We start from the raw sequence: 17679 nt of genomic DNA, 5'->3' as shown, positions 1-17679 counted from the left end.
GAGTAAATTTTGAGATCTATTCAGTGCAGAGCTGAAAGCCTATGCGAGAAGTGAGGGCTTGAAGAAAGAACACAGGAGAGAGGTGTTTGAGGAAGTATGTTTAACCTGATGCACAGCGTCCTGAGGGTTATTTAGGAATTACTGAGTGGGTTCTGTGATAATTTTCTCTCCTTGCTGGTTTCAAAAGGTGATTCGTGGGCTGACATCTGCTAGCTGGTACAATTTATGTCACAGAAATATTTTCAGTCGACTGAGATGTCTCATCTGGATGCAGTGTTCATTAACAGTCTTCGGTCAAGGTAAAGAAATTAGACCTATGTAGCATTTAGCTGTTCTCTAAAAAGTAATATTTTCTCTACAGACTTTTACTGTATATGTATTAGCCCCTCGCCCATTTTTGTAAGCTTGTGCACGGCAGGAATGTACCATCCCAGGGAATGTAAGGAGGGGACAATAAAAGTAGAGCTGCCAAGGCAAAATACTTACGTTGTGGGATTGCTTCTCCATTCTTAACATAATAACTGTTTACTTGAGGACATTATACTTCATCACAATGCCTACTTTAGTCAGAGCAGTTTATGCAACAATTTCCTACATCTTCCCGTATTTCTCAGAACGTACAGTTCCATATTACTGAAACTGCATTCAGAAAAAGTTTTGTGCAAACTATTTCACCAGTCAATTGCTATCATCAACCACTGAAGTAACAATGTTAGTCTTTTTCCCTAAATTGTACAATATTTTCTAGCATTCTGTTTGTATTCTAAATATTTTAGAATATCTGAGCACAACTATGTATTGTGGGTTTATGTTGTTACTGGGTCATTGGTGACAAACATTCCTTAATTACCTACCCACCCTAAAGTTTGAAGTGCAAAACTAACTCAGTCATTTGAGTATATTAAGTTGAAGATACCTCAATAGATCTGACACAACTTAAAGCTTTTCCTTCAAAGATGCTTGCAGCTTCTGCATGAGTAACTAATGTATTTTTCTTTGTTCTGCATAATAAAAATGACACATGGAATTAAAATGAGCGCCTTCTCAAAACAAAAACTGAACACGTATAAATCTGCTGTATACATTTCAGCTTTAGCCTTTGAGCTTTTAACATTTTCCTTTCCTATTTGACTGTACATAATAAACAGCGAGAAAAGTACAAGGCCATTAATTATCCCTAAACAAGGACATTCCCTAATGTTGTTATTTGAGTTGGTTCACCATTTCAAGAGAGAAGTTTGAACCTTGCTATAGAAATGGGCAATTATTTACAATTTTTTTTACTCATGCCGTTTTTTTTTTCCTTCGTAAAGTCTGTTAAAGGGGTTTTAGGCCATCCTTAAATGCAGATCTGAGGTACTTGACAAGAAACAGAGACATGCACTGTATATTTTGTTGACTACAGAGAATTTTCTCTTTCTTGGTTTGATTGATCTCAAAGGAAGACCTCTGTGAAATGAATGCATCTGCATGAATAGGCTACAGTTTTATTACATTTTTTGTACTGTATTCAAAACACCGGGCTTAAAGGGGGAAAAATGGCCCTTGAAAGTTACTACTCCACACAGACAGCTATAGAGTAAAATATACAACATACACAAAAAGAGTTTAATGCAATCATTTAAACACTGTATGGCTCAGAATGTAAGTAGGGACAAAGTCAGGTTGACAATCAAGTTGCACTGTTGAGATCTCCTAATTTTAAAGCAAATTAGAATATGATTAATATTAAATGGATTTGCATTCATCCTTGGGAGTTCTGACAATAACTCTACAGTCTTTCTCACTGAGAGTGCTATATGTATTTAATTATCTTATATATTCCTAAAATATTAGGGGTACAATGTTCTCTGTGTTATTTTGTGTTTCCCAGGTAAAATCTGTTCCGCTAACTATTGTTTTAATGATGAAGTTGAATTGACAATGTCCTAACTATGGACTTTTACCCTAAACCCATTAGTGGTAGAAGGTATTTATAGCACACAATTTCATGAAGTAACAAAACATTCCTCACTGGCACAGACACTCAGGCTAGTCAGTGCGTGTAGTATAATTTGGCCTGGCAACTAGTTCACATAAAAAGGATTTTTGAGGAACAAGTGGAAGGGTGATGCTTTCTTCAGGAGGCCTAGCATTTCCACATTTGACGTGACACACAGGAAACAGAATGACACCATATGTCATTCTAAATGCTAAATAAGTGCAAGTCAGTTTGAAAAATGCCCATATTCTAATACAAAGATAAATTGCAAATATCCCCGCTTTTATATTCTAACATAGGATTACTCTGATCAATCATGCTATACCTTTTACGGTGTACTGTCATTATCGATCACACGGCCCCTCGTTTTTTGCCTCTTGTTACACATCCCATTCCTCCAACCATTTCTTAGGCACAAGTCTTGCACACTTCATATGCATCCTTCCTACTCACCTTCCATACTTTAACTTACATAAATTTACATCCATTACCAACATATAGTGTAGTTTGATAAATGGACAGTAAAATGATATTTTACCCTACATATCCTTTATGCATCTTACTTTTCATTTGTTCAATGCTATGTTTTTGAGATGCCTTTACACTGACATGCATCAGACTACCTGGGGATGAACTGACTTAAGTTATTGGCTCACACAAATAATTGTGCACGCTTGTGTGGGTGTACCTGTGCCCCAACTGGACAGACAACCAATTAAGGAGTCAAAAAATCAGCCAGATCTGTTTTTGGTATTGAGAGATGATAAGCAAAGGCTGATTAATTCACCTAGAAACAATCAATCTATTTAGATCAAACAACTAGTTGATGGAATTTTTGTCTCAATTGAATGGTTGTTAAGACCTTTATGAAGGGCTTATAGCTTTGTTCCATCTTTGTTGCCTAGTAAAACGTCCGTTAGAATAATGACTTGATATTTAACTGGAAGTCATTAGTCTTCCTGGAATCCACTTGCCAAGCTCTTAGTATTTTTATTAATATTTATAACATTGATATTTCAAGGATAACATTTTAAATCAACAAAAGGACAGAGACCTTGATGCTGCACTGTGTCCCTCTAAGCAACGCAGGTGTCAGTGATTCAAGTCTCTAATTAGCATAATGTCAATATGCAGTCTGTCCCATCCAGGGACTCTTTGCTTTTAGAAATCCCACTTTCTGTAAGTTTACATTTTCTAATGCTAAGGGTTTCCCTAAAGTGAAAACAATAAATCCGTTCTTTACATAAGAAATAAGTACTTCACTTTTAAATACTAGTCTTCAAAAAAGACTCATGCAGCTTCCTTTTCTAAGCTTTGGGTGACATTTAAATGAATCATAATCAGATGTTTTATAAATATAATGGCTATAAGCAGTAAATAAATTGTTAATTAATTTAAACAAATAAAGTAACAATGATCAATAACAGTTCATTTCAATTTCATCTTTTGGTGACTGGTATCTAAGAGATTGATTTGTTTAGCTGCTTGGTCATGAATACCTAGAGGCCTTACCTCTCCCTGACAAATCTTCTTCAGGAGCACTGGGAGCATATAAAGTCATCTCGGGAGGTTTTCAAACCACGTATATTTCCTACATGACTTTGGAAGATGTACGCTTTTGTATATGACAAGGAAACGGGTTTTTTTTATTTTTATTTTTTTGCATTACACGGGCCTCTCACGGTTGTGGCCTCTCCCGTTGCAGAGCACAGACTCCGGACGCACAGGCTCAGCAGCCATGGCTCACGGGCCCAGCCGCTCTGCGGCATGTGGGATCTCCCTGGACCAGGGCACAAACCCATGTCCCCTGCATCGGAAGGCAGACTCTCAACCACTGCGCCACCAGGGAAGCCCTGGAAATGGGTATATTTTTAAATGTCTACAATATGTAACGTGCCAAACGCTAAATCTAGATAATACACTCTAAATAAGAAATCCTTAGACATATTTATTTATTTTTGGCTGCGTTGGGTCTTCGTTGCTGTGCGTGGGCTTTCTCTTGTTGCGGCGAGCGGGGGCTACTCTTTGTTGCGGTGCACAGGCTTCTCATTGCAGTGGCTTCTCATTGCGGAGCATGGGCTCTAGGCACATGGGCTTCAGTAGTTGCGGCACGCGGGCTCAGTAGTTGTGGCACACGGGCTTAGCTGCTCCGCGGCATGTGGGATCTTCCCAGACCAGGGATTGAACCCATGTCCCCTGCATTGGCAGGCAGATTCTTAACCTCTGTGCCACCAGGGAAGTCCCTAGACCTACCTTATACGTGAAGAAATAGAACCAGGAAGGAAGGTAACTTGTTCCAGTTCAGATAAGGAGGATTTTGAGCCAGGATGGAACTAAGGGCTTTGTGACTCCAGAGCTGATGGGTTTTCCTCTGTAATAGTTCCCAACATATGAGTTCCATCTACAATGAACGAAGCCTTGAGACACATTTGGACCTCAGAAACCAGCCCTTGAAAGAAGGAAAGTAGTCAACTTTCAAACTGCCCTCTGAAGTTGGCTGGGTATCAAAATTTCCTTGTTGGAAAAGGATGCAGGAAAAGATCATGATTTCATTGATGAGACTATGGGACTCTTCAGGCAGTGTCAATAGGTAGCTTTAAGGTTCTGGTTCCTCACTTTTTTCCCCTTTTCAACTTAAATAAAATATTGAGGAAAACGTGATTATTCTTATTTCACTGACGGCTCAAACTTCTCCAAGGAGAGATCTCACTTTTCCTTTGAATGTGGCAGAAGCTATTCTGATTATCAACTGTTGTTATCAAAGAGGAACAATTTAGTGTAAGTATGTTAGCATATGTTTATGCTGGCTTAATTGGTAACAATGTGATGACAAATAGGTAATACAGTAGTAAGTGGAACACATCTTTAAAAAAGAAGTCTCTCACTTAAGACTCACATAAAACTGGGTAACATTATGTGAGCACTGCAAGGGAAACTTTTTGATTTACAATATTATGTTATACACTTGGGGATACTTCAGGATAAAAAGGGGTATCAAAAATCTAATCCCTTTTTCTTTATTTCAGGTACAACTATTAAGACAATACTCACTAGATGGGATCACCAGAACCCATTTACAACTGCTATACTTTTTGAAAATAAGGCAATTGTATCAGATATGTATTCATTACAGGCCTACTGTACTAATAGGAGCTGATGATGGCTTTTCTGAAAAAACTACAGAATGTCAAGTGGGATCTGCTTCTACTTTACAAATATACTAGGCTCAAAATTCAAAGGCAAAGACATATAAGGCAATGTTTATTATCTATCCTCTCAATTACAAATGTTTAAGGTACCCACCCAACCCATTGTTCATCTATTTTTATAAATAGATGGTGTTATTCAAAAAGTGACACCAAAGACGTACTGTCTGTATGTATCTAATGCAAAAAAGTGGAAAATTCAAGTAAAGGCCCCTATGGTACCTGTCTGTTTAGGTTTTTCAACTTGAACAAAAACATTTCCCCAGCTGTGAATTCACTGTGCGAGCTTTATGACAAGAGCAGTACCTAGTCAAATTTTGAAATTTCATTGAGATTAAAAGTAAAAATATATTCTGTGCTCTATATTTTTATTACATTTATATTATTTTATTTATTTATTGGCTGCACTGGGTTTTCGTTGCTGCACGTGAGCCTTCTCTAGTTGCGGCGAGCGGGGGCTACTCTTTATTGTGGTGCACGGGCTTCTCATTGTGGTGGCTTCTCTTGTTGCGGAGCACGGGCTCTAGGCGCACAGGTTTCACTAGTTGGCACGCGGGCTCAGTAGTTGTGGCTCGTGGGCTCTAGAGCTCAGGCTCAGTAGTTGTGGCACAAGGGCTTAGCTGCCCTGCAGCATGTGGGATTTTCCCGGACCAGGGATTGAACCTGTGTCCCCTGCATTGGCAGGCGGATTCTTAACCACTGTGCCACCAGAGAAGTCCCACATTTATATTATTTTAAAAATAACAACTGGAATGTATAGATTGTGATGCACCATTCTGTATGTGTGTTTGTGTGTGTTTTATATCTGTGTATTAGAAAAAATTCTAGTAAATCTTATGTTTAGAAAGAAAATCATGAAGGTGGCAGTAGTGGTAAAGCTTTTGAATTTCTTCAAATCCCCATTATCAAAGTGAGCAGAGGAATTAGATAGTAAAGCCAAAAACTCATGGACAACATGTATAACAAACTAGGTGAGAACTTGTCCTACAATCCTCAAAAACAAGCATATGGGGACAAACCACTAGCCACCACCAGATCTTCCTTCAGTCATTGCCAGGGAAGGAGAAGGCAGGAGGAAGCAACAGATATTTACTGGACCAGAAAACAACAGAACCCCGCCAGGTAATCACTGGACGTCTGATGGACCAACTTGAGAACAGCAGCTGAACTGGAAGGGGTTTATCCAATCCAAAGGCAGGCAAGTTTAAGGGACTGGTATCAAGGTATGAAGAAGACAGAGCAGACTAATCCCTGTAAACTGACACCCACTCTGAGGAGAAACTCCTGGAAGCAGAATCAAAACTGAGCAGGAAAGAGGCAATAAAGGCAGAGAAGAGAAACTTCAGATGAAAGTCGGGGGTGGGAGTAGGAAGGCAGAAGATAGCCAAGAAATCTCAGTGAATGAGTAGTCATATTGTGAACACTAAATGAAGTAACAAAAGAGGAAACGTGTTTTTAGAAGCTATCTTGAACCACAACCTCTTCTAAGAATCCAGTAAAATTAATAAAATTGAGCATAGAAAAAGAAAAAGGTCAAATTCTATTCAAAGTTATTAGAAGGAAAAAAGGTCAAATCCTATCTGAAATTATTATGATTTTAAAAAATATCAAAATAACATTCCTAAAAACATTTTGAGCATTCCAGAAAGACATGTCCACAAAACAGATCAAGCCACCCTCTTCTTTTTCAAAACAAGCTAAAAGGCATTAAGAAAATGATATGAAAGAACAACACAAATCATGATTAGAAAAACTCAGGAATTAGGTGACTAAACTCAGGAAATAATTAGAAAAAAAAATCAGAAATGAAGGCTAAATTAGAAACAACACATTACCAAATAAACATAGAAGTTAGTGCTTTAAGAGAAATGGAGGATAAAAGGAAGAATTTTTTTTAATTAAAAAATTTTTTAAAAAGTTAAGAAAAAAGAGAAAGAGAAATTTCTTAGAAACTTAAGACTTTCCTGAAACACAAAGTTTTAAAATGTCACTTGAAACTTAGATATTGAAAGAGCTTATAAGGTGGATTTTAAATTGTAAAAAAAACACAGAAGAATATTTTATGCATCTAGGCAGGAAGAGTAAGTGTTCTTATAACAGAAATAAAATTAGACGACTAGACTTGCTGACAGTAACACTAATGATACTCAAGGAAAGAAATGTGAGCCAAATATTTTTTACCCAGCAAAACTGACTTTCAAACATAAAGAGCAGAGACAAATGGTTATTACATGCAGGAAGACAGAGAATATTATTTCCATAAGTCCTTTCTGAAAAATAGAGAAAAATCTTCAGACAATTAAAATAACCAGAGAAACTTTGACACAGGACTGGTAGGAAGCATTAAAGAAGCAGTTAAAAATGGAGGTTAAAGGGAGAAGATGGTCGGTAATGGCTATAGGTTCTGAAATTTTACAAATAGTACAACTATTAAAGATGGGGTGGTGGTAAGAACATATGCAAGAATTTTTACAAATAATCTCAATTACATATTAGTAGTACTGTTACTGCTACTCCAGCTTTCTTTTGATTTCCATTTGCATGGAATATCTTTTTCCATCCCCTCACTTTCCGTCTGTATGTGTTCCTAGGTCTGAAGTGGGTCTCTTGTAGACAGCATATATACAGGTCTTGTTTTTGTATCCATTCCGGTGGTCTACGTCTTTTCGCTGGAGCTGAGTACTGCTAGTGTGATATTGCTGTGTGCCCAGTATGGGATATTCTGTCATCCCCTACATCCTTGAGAAGCAGGCTTCATGGTGTAGCAAAAAGGAAATACAGATGTAATACAGAAGACATTAAATTAAAAAACTCTATTGTGATGCATTTGAATTAGAAATATTCCTATGAACCTATGAGTCATGCATACACAGACACACACGTGTGCACACGCAAATGCATATTCTATCTAACTCTGCCCACTAAAAAGGCCTAGAAAAAATGACCACACAACAGACCAATAAATCTCTCTAATGAATACATATGTTGGTCTTGAAATACCATATTCCACTAAAAGAACTCAGAGCTTCTTGCAAGAATGGCAGTTCCAAGTCTATGGCAGAAAATAAAGATAAAAGTGGAGCATCTTGTTACACTAGACAGCAAGGGAGCTATCAAAATCTATTAGAATTGTAAGAAAAGAACTTAGTAATCAACCTGAAAAGGCTCCCACTGGCCAGAGTTGGGACAATTTGAGCTTCAGTCGTGATAATAATTGCAACTGGGTGAAATCCACCCAAATACGTTGAAACACAAGTTACTAAACAATAAGTATTTTTTTAATGGCTATATGTTACATTTGGAGGATAAGAATCCAATTAACTTTCTTAAACACTGATTTTAAAAATCAAGCAATGATCCTTCTTGTCCTATAGAAATGAAAGCATTGGGTAGCCAGATAGTATCTAAGAGAAAGCGTCCATTTTTATAAGTATTCTATTTAATAATGAAAAAAAATTTACGGAATCAGAATACCACCAAATTTAACAACTACCTAAATGTATAAATCTAGGCATTGAACATCAACAGCTATTTAAATCACAGAAAGAGAAACAAGTAGACATTTTGCCCTCCTAAAGAAGACACCTAAAATCTTGTCAAGGGGACTGTACTCAATTCTGGGAAATCCTCTGGATCCAGCTAGTTGCCCAATTTTAGGAAATTCAGAAGACAGAGGAACACGTTGAACAGCACCTAGGGTATGCAGTCTGCAATATCCAAGCTTAGAAACCCTGCGGGGCAGGGATTTATATTCTTTAGCAAACAAATGATAAAGCAAAGAAAGTTATAGAAGGGGAAATTACAGATTAATAGAAATTTTTTTCATTATAAAATAAAAACTGGATAAAACTATTGCTTCTAGGGACAAACCCTTGGATGATAAAACAATAAAGAAATTCAAGGAATTAGTTGCTATAAAAGTTAGGACAGTGATTGTGTCTGGCTGAATAAAGAGGTAAGATTAGGATAAAGCACATACAGGGAGGGTGGCTGAAAACATTCTCTTTCCTGACCTGGATGGTGGTAATAAGCTTTTCACTTGAAATAAGCCGTTAAGCTACACATTTGTTTGGTATGGTTTTTCGGGACCTGTGTTTTATTTGACAACAAAGGTTTAAAACAAACAAAAAAATTAACATCCAACCAATGTTTGATACTAATTTTAATTTAAAAATGATTCATCTCTCTGTAAAAACATAAGATATAATTGTATGAAGCATATCATTACTTAAGGTATCTTTGTGAATTCCTAGTAATTTAAAGAATTAGCCTATTGCTTTATTAGATTACGGCTACCAAACCTACAAGCGAGGAATGCAAAACAGATTCAATTTAAAGTAGCACTGACAAAACCAAATAACAGCTTTAAAAATTTTTTTATCTAGGGGAAGCTGACAATGTGGGAGGTGTAGTAATGTCTGGAGATTTCACTGCGATGGGGCTGCCATCCTCATCCTCAGTACCAGAAACTGACCTTCCACTTTCAGGCTGAGATGAGGGCAGAAATGAATCATGCCAAAGAGGCTGATACTGTAGAAATCACTTCCAATCCTTCCGGTCACTTCACTGGGTAAAGTGTCACCATGAGGAGAAAGCCAATCCTCCATAATGATGATTTACAGTTGGAAAGTGGCTTTAGGACAGATTTACTGTTACCCTATTCACACCACTCTGTTTCTATCACCAAAAAACATTTTTCCTGTAAAAAGCAATGTTAGGAAAGGACATATACATCAGAGCATGTTAATAAACCCCCTTCCTTTTCCCCTTCAAGTAAAGTGAGCAGTTAGAAAAGAGGAAAAATGAGCACTAAGACAGCAAATAAAATATTGAAGACATCCAAACCTTGCACAAGAGAGAATAAACATTTCAGCAAATACTCAAGTCGCTAGATATAAATTTATTATTTTGAAATCTCAGGGTACCATGATAATTACAAGACTGACTACATCTTCAGAGAGTGTACATAAATGTGCATTTTTCTTATTCTCAAGCACAATGATTCTACAAATGCTAAATAATAACAGCTCTTACATATTGGTCACTTACTATGAGCTAAGGGCTAAACATAATCATTTAATCTTAAAAAAAAAGACTAGAAAACTAGAGCTTAGAAGAGTTAACTGACTCAAAGTTATATAGCTTATTCTCTTAACATACTAATAAAAAGAGATGTTAAGATGTTACGTTTCAGCTGTGACTCATAGACAATCCTGCCACAAAAAAGGGTCAGATAGAAAATCTGATTAAAAAATCGATAAATTTTGAAAAATCTGATAAAAAATGATCAAGTGAAAATTGTTCAAAGGAGGTGTTCAACATCTAGTCCTTAACAACTTTGCACACACAGATGTGTGTGTGAGTGATTCCCTTGGACCACGCAGGCCTTCTATGAGAGAAGGCCACCATGGTTCTTTTTTTATTATTATTAATTTTTATTGGAGTAGTGTTGCTTTACAATGTTGTGTTAACTTCTGCTGTACAGCAAAGTGAATCAGTTATACGTACACATATATCCCCTCTTTTTTAGATTTCCTTCCTATTTAGGTCACCACAGACCACTGAGTAGAGTTCCCTGCGCTATACAGTAGGTTCTCATTAGTTATCTATTTTATACATAGTAGTGTATGTATGTCAATCCCAATCTCCCAGTTCATCCCACCTCCCATCCCCCCTTGGTATCCATACGTTTGTCCTCTACATCTGTATCTCTATTTCTGCTCTGCAAGTAAGTTCATCTGTACTATTTTTCTAGATTCCACGTATAAGCGATATTATACTATATTTGTTTTTCTCTTTCTGACTTACTTCACTCTGTATGACAGTCTCTAGGTCTATCCATGTCTCTGCAAATAGCACTATTTCGTTCCTTTTTATGGAGGCAAGAATATACAATGGAGAAAAGACAGTCTCTTCAAAAGTGGTGCTGGGAAAACTGGACAGCTACATGTAAAAGAATGAAATTAGAACACTCCCTAACACCATACACAAAAATATACTCAAAATGAATCAAAGACCTAAATGTAAGGCCGATACTATAAAACTCTTAGTGGAAAACGTAGGAAGAACACCCTTTCACATAAATCGCAGCAAGATCTTTGACTCTTCTCCTAGAGTAATGAAAATAAAAACAAAAATAAACAAATGGGACTTAACTAAACATAAAAGCTTTTTCACAGCAAAGGAAACCATAAACAAAGTGAAAAAACCCTCAGAATGCGAGAAAATATTTACAAACAAAGTAACCGACAAGGGATTAATCTCCAACATATACAAATAGCTCATGCAGCTCAACGTCAAAAAAACAAACAGCCCAATGAAAAAATGGGTGGAAGACCTAAACAGACATTTCTCAAGAGAAGGCATAACAGATGGCCAACAAACACATGAAAAGCTGCTCAGCATTACTATTAGAGAAATGCAAATCAAAACTACAATGAGGTATCACCTCACACTGGTCAGAATGGCCATCATCAAAAAATCTACAGGGCTTCCCTGGTGGCGCAGTGGTTGAGACTCCGCCTGCCGATGCAGGGGACACGGGTTCGTGCCCCAGTCTGGGAAGATCCCACATGCCGCGGAGCAGCTGGGCCCGTGAGCCACGGCCGCCGAGCCTGCGCGTCCGGAGCCTGTGCTCCACAACGGGAGAGGCCACAGCAGTGAGAGGACCGCACAGCAGGAAAAAAAAAAAAATCTACAAACAATAAATGCTGAAGAGGATGTGGAGAAAAGGAAACCCTATTGCACTGTTGGTGGGAATGGTACAGCCACTGTGGAGAACAGTATGGAGGTTCCTCAAAAATTTAGAAAGAGAACTACCATATGACCCAGCAATCCCACTCCTGGGCTTATACCCAGAGAAAACCATAATTCAAAAAGACACATGCACCCCAATGTTCATTGCAGCACTATTTACAATAGCCAGGACATGGAAGCAACCTAAATATCCATCAGCAGAAGAATGCATTAAGAAGACGTGGTACATATATACAATGGAATATTACACATGGTTCTTCTTAAGGCCCATCCAAGAAGACTACCTGGAGAAAGAAACTAGAGGTATGACTGGATTCCTAACAGCAGAGGAAGGAGTCAGTCATCAAGCCAGAATGGAGATGTATTTGACCCTTCCAAAGGGACTCCCAGGAAAAAATCCTCAGAAATAGGGGAATTCTCCAAAGAAGCCATGAAACGTTCAGGATAGGGGTAGGGATAGGGAGAGACCAGTAGCTTTAAACACCCACAACATCCAGAAAGCACCAACATCAATTCTCGACCCGTATCAGTGCAGTACCACACTTTGTAACAACTTTTATCTCCTCCTTCGCCAGGCACCAACCCCAAGTGGTCAGAAACTGTTACGGTGAACAAGCTAGTGGAAGGAGCATGAAAGCTCAGATGTGGCAAGAGAGAAGACGGCAACCCCTTCGTCCTTTCGGTAGACTTCACACCTGCCTCCGGGGAGGGGAGAGGAGTCTAAATTTTAAACAGATTTGGGGTTCTGAAAATTACTTGTTTTTGATGGTATTAATCATGCTTATTACTGAACTGAGCCTGGGTTTTGTGATTGAACCTGGCTCTTATTTCTTTTATTATTTGAGAGTAAAGAGAAATGGTATGGGGCCTGCCAGGAACAGAGAAAGAAGAAGCCCCAAAGATGAATTTCAATGGAGAGAGGAAATTAATATAAAGTTGTTTTATGATTACCTTCCCTGAGTTTCAATTGCTCAACATAGGTGTTACACTGACATTTGTGCTTCTGGCCAAGTGTGGACCGCATGACTTGTCAGTGGAATGATTATTTTTGCCACCACATTATTGCCCCTATATGCCTCATATATAACCCCTCTTCTTATTCGGAAAAATATCATCTAACATGGTTATCACTCACATGCCAAAATGGTGTTTAAAGAAGACTGACTTACAGTACTTGTTTTCAGAGAGCTATTTTTACTGTGAAGGCACAAGCCTTCTCTGAGTTGCCTACAAAATGTCATCCTTATCACAACTCACCTGCAATTGTGCTTTTCTGCTATTTGCATCACTTATGTGGAATTTATTTACCGGCTTTTTTCCCTGTACGCGGGCCTCTCACTGTTGTGGCCTCTCCCGTTGCGGAGCACAGGCTCCAGATGCGCAGGCTCAGCGGCCATGGCTCACGGGCCCAGCCGCTCCGCGGCATGTGGGATCTTCCTGGACCGGGGCACGAACCCGTGTCCCCTGCATCGGCAGGCAGATTCTCAACCACTGCGCCACCAGGGAAGCCCTAGACTGCATTCTCTTTGAGGACAGGTGCTCAAACATGTTCTTTTTCAAATTAATCCATAGCATTTGACAGAACTTTACTCATAACAGGCTCAAGAAATAGGTAATGTCTAGAAAAGTTAGTTATAAGTTAGCAAACCATGTTTCATTTTGTGACTTCAAACTTGTTTCTACTTCTCTGTCATCGTGATGCAAAACAAATCATTCTCTACCTTTATGCTAAAGAAAGGTTTCAAATGAAGACCCATTTAGCTGTGTGCTGTGATTTAAAGCCTGCCACCAGAATACCAATAACCTTTCACGTGAAACTTTTGGAATGTCGAAGGAAAGATGGCAGAAAAGGGCAGGAGAACAAAACTCATTCCTACACTAGGAATTTACTGGTTAATAGTTTTTTCCTCAAAGGAAGGCAGATGGCCATATTTATATATTGCACATAGATTTACAATGCGACAGAAAAATAATCCCATTTGCACATTTATTTTTAATTTTGCTCAGGGTGCTTTGAGCTTCCTAGGCCAGTTTCTAACAGCTGTGTTCCTGCTAATATTATGGGTAGTGGTTGTCAGCATTAAGCTTGCCTTATTACAGAGATTTTTACCCATGTCTTCTCTGACATGGTTGACCCTCTGTGAAACAGAAACCGACAAATACCATTTATTCATTCCTTTTCATTCACCTGTTTATTCCACAAATATATCTGAGCAGTATTAGATTCCAGGCCTTTAAAGTTTCAGAACTTCATTGCCCACACAGCTGTAGCCACTCAGAACACTATGTTCACCAGATCACCGTCTCCATTTTCCTCAGAGATTGAGCATCAAGTGACTGGATTTGAATGAGCCACGGTGGACGCTGATACCTCCCCCTACAACTCCCGCTAGCAGATTGCTTTCCTTTTATATTTGGGTCATCTTTGGCCCAAATTCAACAACTATTTCAATTTAAAGAAACACGGTGGCAAAACTATCTGCAAAACCAACTACACTTCTTGGTGACTTGTTATTTTGATAAAGCATTTGAACCTTGGGCACTGATACAACTTGACACAGCAGCTGAGACTGGAAGAGGCTGGGGATAATGGTAGATGAGAAAGTAGAGCCAGAGTAGTGGAAATAGTGTGATTCATTTACAGTCACCTCAGTCAATGACTATTCAGGAAGTTGAAATTTGCAATTATTTTACTTTTTTTTTTTTTTTTGTGGTTCACGGGCCTCTCACTGCTGTGGCCTCTCCCGTTGCGGAGCACAGGCTCCGGATGCGCAGGCTCAGCGGCCATGGCTCACGGGCCCAGCCGCTCCGCGGCATGTGGGATCTTCCCGGACCGGGGCACGAACCCGCGTCCCCTGCATCGGCAGGCGGGCTCTCAACCACCGCGCCACCAGGGAAGCCCGAAATTTGCAATTACTTTGCCTTCACTCCATCTCAGCTCAAGGTAAAAGAAAAAATCAATACTGAAGAGACAATAATCATCTCTAGAAATAAATTCACAGTAAACAGCATGTATCAAGTAACTACTATGTGAATAAATGAGTTCTTTAGGTGCACAAAAGAAAACACAACACAGTGCTCCTTGAGTTTAACTGGGATAGATAAAACATGAAGCTTTAAGTTCTGCAGAATAGACATGAGCAAGAAGAAAAGGAAAACTTAAAAAGTGTGAGAGCTCAAAAAGGTAAAGTAAAAGCAGGCCTTGTTCTTGGAGGGAGAAAATGTGGGAGCTGGTTCTTGAAGGAAGTGATAAATGTGGATAAGAGAAAGGTTGGTCGAGATGCCACTGAGGTGGGAGTTTAACACCAAGAATGGGCAGCAGCAACAGAAGCCTATCTAGTGGCTTGGTTGGAGCAGAGTCTGGGTTAAGGATAAACGGAATCACAAAGTTACATGGGGCCAGCGAAGTCCTGGACTGACACAAAGCATAATACTACCCTTGAACAGAAACACAGCATACAGGTGGCAGAGTAGTCATCCTAGAAAAGAGTTTTTTCTTAAATAAAGCTTTAGCCACAAGGATATCTATATAGGTGCCTATTTTCCAGTTGGAGTAGCTATCGATTTGCAAGTACATCCCAATCTTTTTTAAAAATTTCCCAGTAGTGGGTGTAAAGCGAGACAGGCAAAGGTAAAGATACTTTAGCTTATAGAAGTAATAAGAGAGTTGGATTCTTTGTAAAGAAGAAATTGCTTTTATCTCACCCCATATTATCAACTCATTATTTTCTTGAAATAGCCACATTGTCTTTGCATACAAAGAAAGCATAAAGAACTGGTGCAACAATTACAAATAGCAATTGTTTTAGCCCCAGTACCGTTTTAATGACCAACCAAATTTCTCTGGCCTTCACACCTTCAGTCTGAAACACCATACAGTTTGTGGACATGATTTTGTCATTTAACGGGTATTCATTTTCCCTGTGAAGAAATTCAAGAAATAATCACTGCCTTAATCAAACAGAGAAATTAGAGTTTGAGCTTCCAGGTCAGTAGGTTACTGACTTACTGATCAGTTACTGACTACTTAGAGGTCAGTACTTATGACTGATGACTTATTACTGCTTTTAAAAAACAGGAAAATGTAAACCATGTGAGAGACAATTAATTCCTTTGTAGTTGAGTTGCATAATCCTCTGCCTCTGAAGATGTTTACTATCTTGATCTTTTCCTGAAAATTAACGATGATGCCCCATTATTTCATATAACTGCGTTAGCATTATAGAATGTATCACTACAAGCAAAAACTAGTACTAATAAAACAATACTCTGCCATGAGTATGTTTCCTATAAGAATATAAGGTTGTACACCAAACCAGATTGAGCTAGTTGGTAACAAAGTTGGATACAAAACACCTTGGTGATGAATCAATTCTTTCAGAATTTCACTACATTATTAAAAATTACCATCATTTATATATAATCTGGTTATATCTGACTATTTTATCTCAACACAGGATAAACATGACTAAAAAATAAATTCTAAAGAAAAATTACTTGGCTATAAATGATTGTTTCTTTAACAGTTGTGAGGTTGGAGATGTAGCTGTCCTGACGTACAGAATTCGCTGGACCAATAACATCCTCTTTGCATTTCCCTGGATATTCTTGCTTATTTCTTTTTCCATATGAACTTTTGAATCACCGATCTCATTTACAAAAGCTGTCTGAATGTTTACTGGGGCCAGCAATGAACTTAAAACTTAACTACGATTAACATATGGTATTGAAACCTTTCATCCAAAAAACATGACATGTCTTTCCATTGGTTCAATCTTCTGTTTTAGTTGGGCTCCCCAGGAAACAGACACTAAGTAAGATGGCAAGGTGCACACAGGAAGTTTACTGGGGAGTCTGCCATCTCTGGAACCACGTCTGGAATGAAGTGAGGAAAGCAGGATAGGGCTATGGGAGAAGCTGAACTGTGATGCAGATACAACAGAGGTTTCAGCCAAACCCTCGGGGATGCTGGAGCTGGGAAAGCTCCTAGAGATCTCCCAAACTGAAACAAGGTCTTTCTGCCACTGGATGGATCAACTTATAGTCGGCTCTGTGTATCTTTTCATCCTGTATCTGCAGCTACAACCTAATCAAAACTAAAATGAGGTATCACCTCACACCAGTCAGAATGGCCATCATGAAAAAGTCTACAAACAATAAATGGTGGAGAGGGTGTGGAGAAAAGGGAACCCTCCTACACTCTTGGTGGGAATGTAAACTGGTACAGCCACTACGGAGAACAGTATGGAGGTTCTTTAAGAAACTAAGTACAGAGCTACCGTATGATCTAGCAATCCCATTCCTGGGCATATATCTGGAGAAAACCACAATTCAAAAAACTACCTACACCCCAATGCTCATTGCAGCGCTATTTACAACAGCCAGGACATGGAAACAACCAAAATTTCCATTGGCAGAGGAATGGATAAAGAAGATGTGATACATATATAAAATGCAGTATTACTCAGCCATAAAAAAAGAATGAAATAATGCCATTTGCAGCAACCTGGATGGACCTAGAGATTGTCATACTGAGTGAAGTAAGTCAGTCGAAGAAAGACAAATATCATATGATATTGCTTATATGTGGAATCTAAAAAAAAGGCACAACCGAACTTTATCTACAAAACAGAAATAGAGTTACAGATGTAGAAAACAAACTTAACAGTTAGCAGGGGGTAAGAGGGGCAGAGGGATAAATTGGGAGATTGGCATTGACATATATACACACTTCTA

This window comes from Lipotes vexillifer, unplaced genomic scaffold, assembly GCF_000442215.2.
Source record: "Lipotes vexillifer unplaced genomic scaffold, Lipotes_vexillifer_v1.1 scaffold838, whole genome shotgun sequence".
Classification (NCBI taxonomy): Eukaryota; Metazoa; Chordata; class Mammalia; order Artiodactyla; family Lipotidae; genus Lipotes; species Lipotes vexillifer.
The sequence above is the reverse complement of the archived record's forward strand: the minus strand, read 5'-3'. Positions refer to the sequence as shown.